The following is a 6,000-nucleotide window of genomic DNA, read 5'->3' on the forward strand; positions in this document are numbered from 1 at the left end:
AGACACCAGAAAGAAAGAAGGCTTCTCGAAGCGTGTCTATCTACATAGGGCCCTCCATGGCCAGAATCACCACCTGGGTGGCTAGTCACTCGTCGACGTCAAGGTCTACGTAGAACCCATCGGAGGGGGCGGTGTTGTCGTCTGAAAACAGTAATTAAGCAAACATGAGTACAAAGGTACTCAGCAAGTCTTACAACAGAACCTACTATACATGCTCATTCTCAAGAAGGTGGTGGGGTTATTGCAGCAAGCCAGCTTTGTCTCTTGGCTAAGCTATCCTACGGAACTCCACTAGTAAAATAGTTTTCGCACACGAGTACACTACTCACCAACACAATACTCCACCGGGGATCCTCCCTCGTCATCCTACGAGAGGGCCATCCTTGGTACTCACACTTATCTTGAGTCTTTTAGTAGTAACCATTAACTTGTCTATGAATTGTATAGGCAACCAAGTAGTCCTTTACCGCGGACACGGCTATTCGAATAGTTTTATACCCTGCAGGGGTGTACTTCGTCACACACGCTTTCACCACTTACCGTCGTTTACACGACATGTACTCGGCAACCTTCAAGCGGAGGCCCAGCGAGGGTGTCGGCCATGGCCTACCTAAACACTCAAGTCTCTAGTCCAGGTTCATCGCTTATCCAGGTTCCAGCCGTAGGGAGTCTGGCCGAGGTTGCCACATATGGCCCGGAACGATGTGAACAGGGTTCCAGAGACACCAAATGTGTGACTCGGTACACCGTGCCACGGTGTATCTACCACAACATAGCCCACCCCTAGGGTCTGCGCTACGCACGGCCGCCAACACATTACCTACAAACACTAGAAACTATTTGCAACTCCTGGACAGAGTACAAGGGTATTTAAGAAGCCGAGAGGGTCAATTAAGGATCCCAATGCATGGTAGTAGCTGAATCTTAAAATCACACATACAGATCTCAGTTCTTAGGGACGGCCTCAATGAAACAACCCACCATGTACTTCTACATGGCCTCTCATCGATACCTTTACCAAAACATGTTCCACACATCCCTCACATTACCGACATAATCATTTCACTCTATCCCATCACCCAGATGAACTAGACCTGACACAACTCTAAGCATAGCAGGCATAGCAAGGTAAGAATCACATACATGGCTCAATCAACTCCTACACATGCTAGTGGGTTTCATCTAGTTACTGTGGCAATGACAGGTCATGCAGAGGATAAGGGTTCAACTACCGTAGCAAACAACAGTTTGAATCGCGTTGTCTTAATGCAGTAAACAAGAGCAGAAGCGAGAACATGGGTTTGTATCGGAATGATCAATGGGTTGCTTGCCTGTTGTAGTGGTAGTAGGGTACTGCCCTTCAGACGGATACTCGGGGTTATCCTCGGAGGCAGAACCTACCACGAAAATCACACCGAAACATAATCAACACATGGCAATATGCAATAATATGATGCATGCTATGACATGGCAAGATGAAAGTGTCTTGGCCTAATGCAAGCTAAAACAGGAGGGGATGAACTCATTTGAATCAAAAATTCAAATATTAGCTCATTAAACATGGCCTTATTAGTGCATTACCTTATTCTGCTTAAACAGCAAGGTTAACTTGTTTTTTCATGCATGAAACCATTACAGATGGATAGATTGAATTTTTCTGATCACTTTTCATATATAAATCTTTGCATTTGGAGCTATGGTTGAATTTCTATGATTTTTAGAAGTTTTGGATATTTTATGGAATTTCCTATATAAGAATAATTCCAGTAATTGAATTAATGTGTCAGCATGACATAGATGTGACGTCAGCGGGCAACTGGGTCGGCCAGGTCAAACCTGACTGGTGGGCCCTCTCTATCAGTGTCACAACTAGTTAACAGAATTAGATTAACACTAATTAGCTGTCAGTGGGGCCTAGGCCCACATGTTAGTGTCTAAACTAATCTTAAACTGATTAGCAGACCGGCCCCACCTGTCATAGACCTACGGGGGTCTACCTGGGCCCGCATAGGGGTCAAACTGAGTCAAACTCACCGGCGGCTTGACGCCGGCGATGTCAGACGCGGCGGAGGGGCTCGGGTTTGCGTTTCGGGTGACCAAAACGATGGCGGAGAGCAGCTACGTGACGCGGGGAGCGAGCCGCATCGTTTGGTGGAGGAAGTTGGGCTCGGGGAGGCCGGAAACGACGCCGACGACGACCTTGGCGGTCGCCGGAGTTCGGGCGTGGATGAACCCGACGCTACGGGGCACGGCAAGGCGCGGGGAGTGGTGCGTTAGGCTCCTGGGACCGCGTGGAAGATGAAGGCATGCTCGGATTCAAGCTTACGCGCCTGTGGCCACGGCGGCGACATGGCCGGCGGAGCCAAGCTCTCGGCCTCGATGGCAGAGGGGGTTGGAGGACGCGGACAAGCGCGGGGAAAGGGGTGGAGGAAAGATGGGCTCACAGGGAACTCGCGGAGCAGGCTAGTGAGCTCAGGGAGGACTTGAGGCCGGCGAATCGAACGACGGCATCCGGCGGCCGTAGACGGGGAAGAGGGTCACCACGTCGTCATGGGGTCGTCTGAGCTTGCGAGGGTCGACGGAGAGGTCGAGGACGGCAGTGCGGAGCTAATGGGCTTGTCGGAGAGGCGAGGCATCGGTGGTGGGCGCGGCAACGGTGTGCGGCGGCGACAATGGCTCTCGGTGCGTGCGAGAGGAGAGCCAGAGGAGGGAGAGGAGCACGGGGAGAGTGAGGGAGGGAGAGAGGGGGACGTGGGGGTCGGCGTGGCACCCCTAGACGCCTCCAGGGCGTCGGCAGAAGCAGGAGGTGGTCGGCATGTGGCCGTGGGCGCGGCCACGCGCTCCTCGTCCTCCTAGCGGGAGGAGGACGACGATTGGCAAGGCCAGTCGACTGGGCCAAGCCAGGTGGCTGGGCCAGCACAGGTGAGGCCCAGGTGGGTTTCCCTCTCTCTCTCTCTTTTTCTTATTTGTTTTCTTTTCTATTTATTTCTGCAACTGTTGGGCTTTATTAAAAATACCTAGACATCTTTAAAAATCCTGAAAATAATCAGGTGCTCTGTTTAGATTATTTCCAACAGCCCACACTTATTTCTAGAATTATTTGAGCATTTAAATTATTTTATAGCATTTAAATGCCCAAATTCAAATACTTATGATTTAATTCAATGACCTTCTGTTGGCCTAGAAAATTGTGCACCAATTTTGCCAGAGGTTCTAACCCAAGACAAAGAGAGTGAACTTTTTAGAAGGGCATTTCAGGTTCATTGAAAATAATTTTAGTAAACCTTAGTTGTTTCCAGGGGGTGCTGGGGTTTCTGTCTTCCCCATTTCAAATTTAAGAGGAATTTAAACATGATGCACACTCTAATGCTTGAACAAACTAGGGTGTGACAACTCACCCCCACTCAAAAGAATCTCGTCCTGAGATTTAGGATCCTCCGGGAAGAAGGTGGGTTACTCGAGTCAAAGACGATCCTCCCTTTCCCAAGTGGCTTCTTTCTCGGAATGGTGTGACCATTGAACCTTGAGAAAATTGATGTTATGGCGTCGAGTGGTACGCTCAGCTTGATCAAGGATACGAATGGGATATTCCCGGTATGAGAGGTTATCCTGTAGATCAAGCGTTTCGTGGTCCACTCCACGGATAGGATCCGCGAAGCAACGCCTGAGTTGAGAAACGTGGAAGACATCGTGAACTCTGGAAAGATGCGAAGGTAGTTCCAATTGGTAGGCAACTTCTCCTCGTTTGGCAAGAATGCGAAAGGGTCCAATGTAACGAGGAGCCAATTTGCCTTTGATACCGAAATGATGGGTTCCCTTTAACGGAGTAACCCAAAGGCAAGCCTTCTCGCCGACTTCATAAGTCATAAACTTATGTTTACGATCATATTGACTCTTTTGACGAGATTGGGTTGTTTTCAATTTCTCACGAATAACGCGTACCTGCTCTTCTACTTCCTGAATCATATCCGGGCCAAAGAGTTGTCTTTCCCCGGTTTCTGACCAGTTAAGAGGCATTCGACATTTTCGTCCATAGAGAACTTCGGAAGGAGCCTTTCCCAAGCTAGCTTGATAACTATTGTTATAAGCAAACTCCACAAATGGAAGGCATTTCTCCCAACCCATTCCGAACGAGATGACAGAGGCTCGGAGCATATCTTACAGAATTTGATTGACTCGTTCTACTTGACCACTTGATTGAGGATGGACGGTGGTGCTTAAAGAGAGATGAGTTCCCATAGCATTTTGGAAACTTTCCCAAAATCGAGAGGTGAAGAGACTCCCATGGTCTAAGTTAATTTCCAATGGAACACCATGAAGAGACACTATTCGGGGATGTATAAATCGGCTAGCTGGCTAGTGGTGATACTCTCACGAACAGGTAGAAAGTGGGCTACTTTGGAAAGTCGGTCGATCACGACGAAGATGGCATTATTCCCCCTCTTGGTCCTGGGAAACCCAGTGATGAAATCCATACTGATTTTATCCCATTTCCACTTAGGAATAGCCAAAGGTTGAAGGGTGCCAGCAGGCCGTTGATGCTCCGCTTTAACACGATGACAAACGTCGCAGCTAGCAATATATTGAGCAATTTCTCGCTTCATCCTAGTCCACCAAAACATCTGGCATAGGTCTTGATACAATTTAGTACTACCGGGATGAATGGTGAGAGGGGATTCATGAGCTTCCTTAAGAATCAACTGGCGCAGATGTTGTTTCTTGGGAACCACCAAGCGGTTCTCGAAGAAGACAACACCTCGCTCATCCATGGAAAAACATTTAGCAACTCCGGTAGCGATGTTTTCCTTAATCCGGGATGTGCCCTTATCATACCGCTGGGCGGCTATGATTTGATCCGAAAGGGTAGGTTTCGCCACCAGGGTGGATAGAAATCCTTGAGGAACAATGTGAAGATTAAGCTTACGAAATTCCTCATGGAGAAGTGGTTGACTTTGTTGTAAAATCAGGTTGTTACAATAGGACTTACGGCTTAGTGCATCAGCCATGACATTGGCTTTGCCCGGCGTGTAAGTTATTCCTAAGTCATAATCCGAGATCAACTCGACCCAACGTCTTTGACTGAGATTCAAATCTGGTTGGGTGAAGATATATTTCAAACTTTGGTGATCGGTGAAGATCTCGCAACAATTACCAAGGAGGTAATGTCGCCAAGTTTTAAGTGCATGGACTACAGCTGCAAGCTCTAGATCATGTGTGGGATAATTTTCCTCATGTGGGTGTAATTGCCGTGAAGCATAGGTAATTACCTATCGATCTTGCATGAGTATGCAACCTAGTCCTTGTCGCGAGGCGTCGCAATAGATAACAAAGTCCTTGGAGAAATCTGGTGGTACCAGTATGGGAGCAGATGTCAGGCGTCTTTTCAGTTCCTGAAAGCTGAACTTGCACTGTGGAGTCCACTCGAACTTTTTATCTTTTTTGAGGAGTTTAGTTAGAGGTTTAGCAACCTTGGAGAAATTCTCGATGAAGCGGCAGCAATAGCTCGCTAAGCCAAGGAAGCTCCGAACTTGCTTGACCGTCTCAGGTGGAGTCCAATTAAGGACGGCTTGAACTCGCTCGGGATTGACAGCAATACCCTTACCAGAGATTACATGGCCTAGATAGGTCACCTCTGGCAACCAAAATTCACACTTGGAGAATTTGGCATAAAGGTGATGCTCTCGAAGTTTCGTCAATACCAGCCTTAGATGTTCGGCATGTTCCTCTTCATTCTTGGAGTAGATGAGTATGTCATTGAGATAAACTACGACGAATTTATCCAAATACTCCCTGAAGACCGAGTTCATTAATCGGGAGAAGGTGGCTGGGGCATTGGTTAAACCGAAGGACATAACGGTGTACTCGTATTGGCCATAATGGGTAACAAAAGCCGTTTTGGGAATGTCCCCGTTTCTGATTTTGATTTGATGGTAGCCCAACCTCAAATCCATCTTGGAAAAGACTGAGGATCCAGCGAGCTGATCATACAGATCGTTGATC

This window comes from Triticum dicoccoides, chromosome 4A (genome assembly GCF_002162155.2).
Source record: "Triticum dicoccoides isolate Atlit2015 ecotype Zavitan chromosome 4A, WEW_v2.0, whole genome shotgun sequence".
NCBI classification, from domain to species: Eukaryota; Viridiplantae; Streptophyta; class Magnoliopsida; order Poales; family Poaceae; genus Triticum; species Triticum dicoccoides.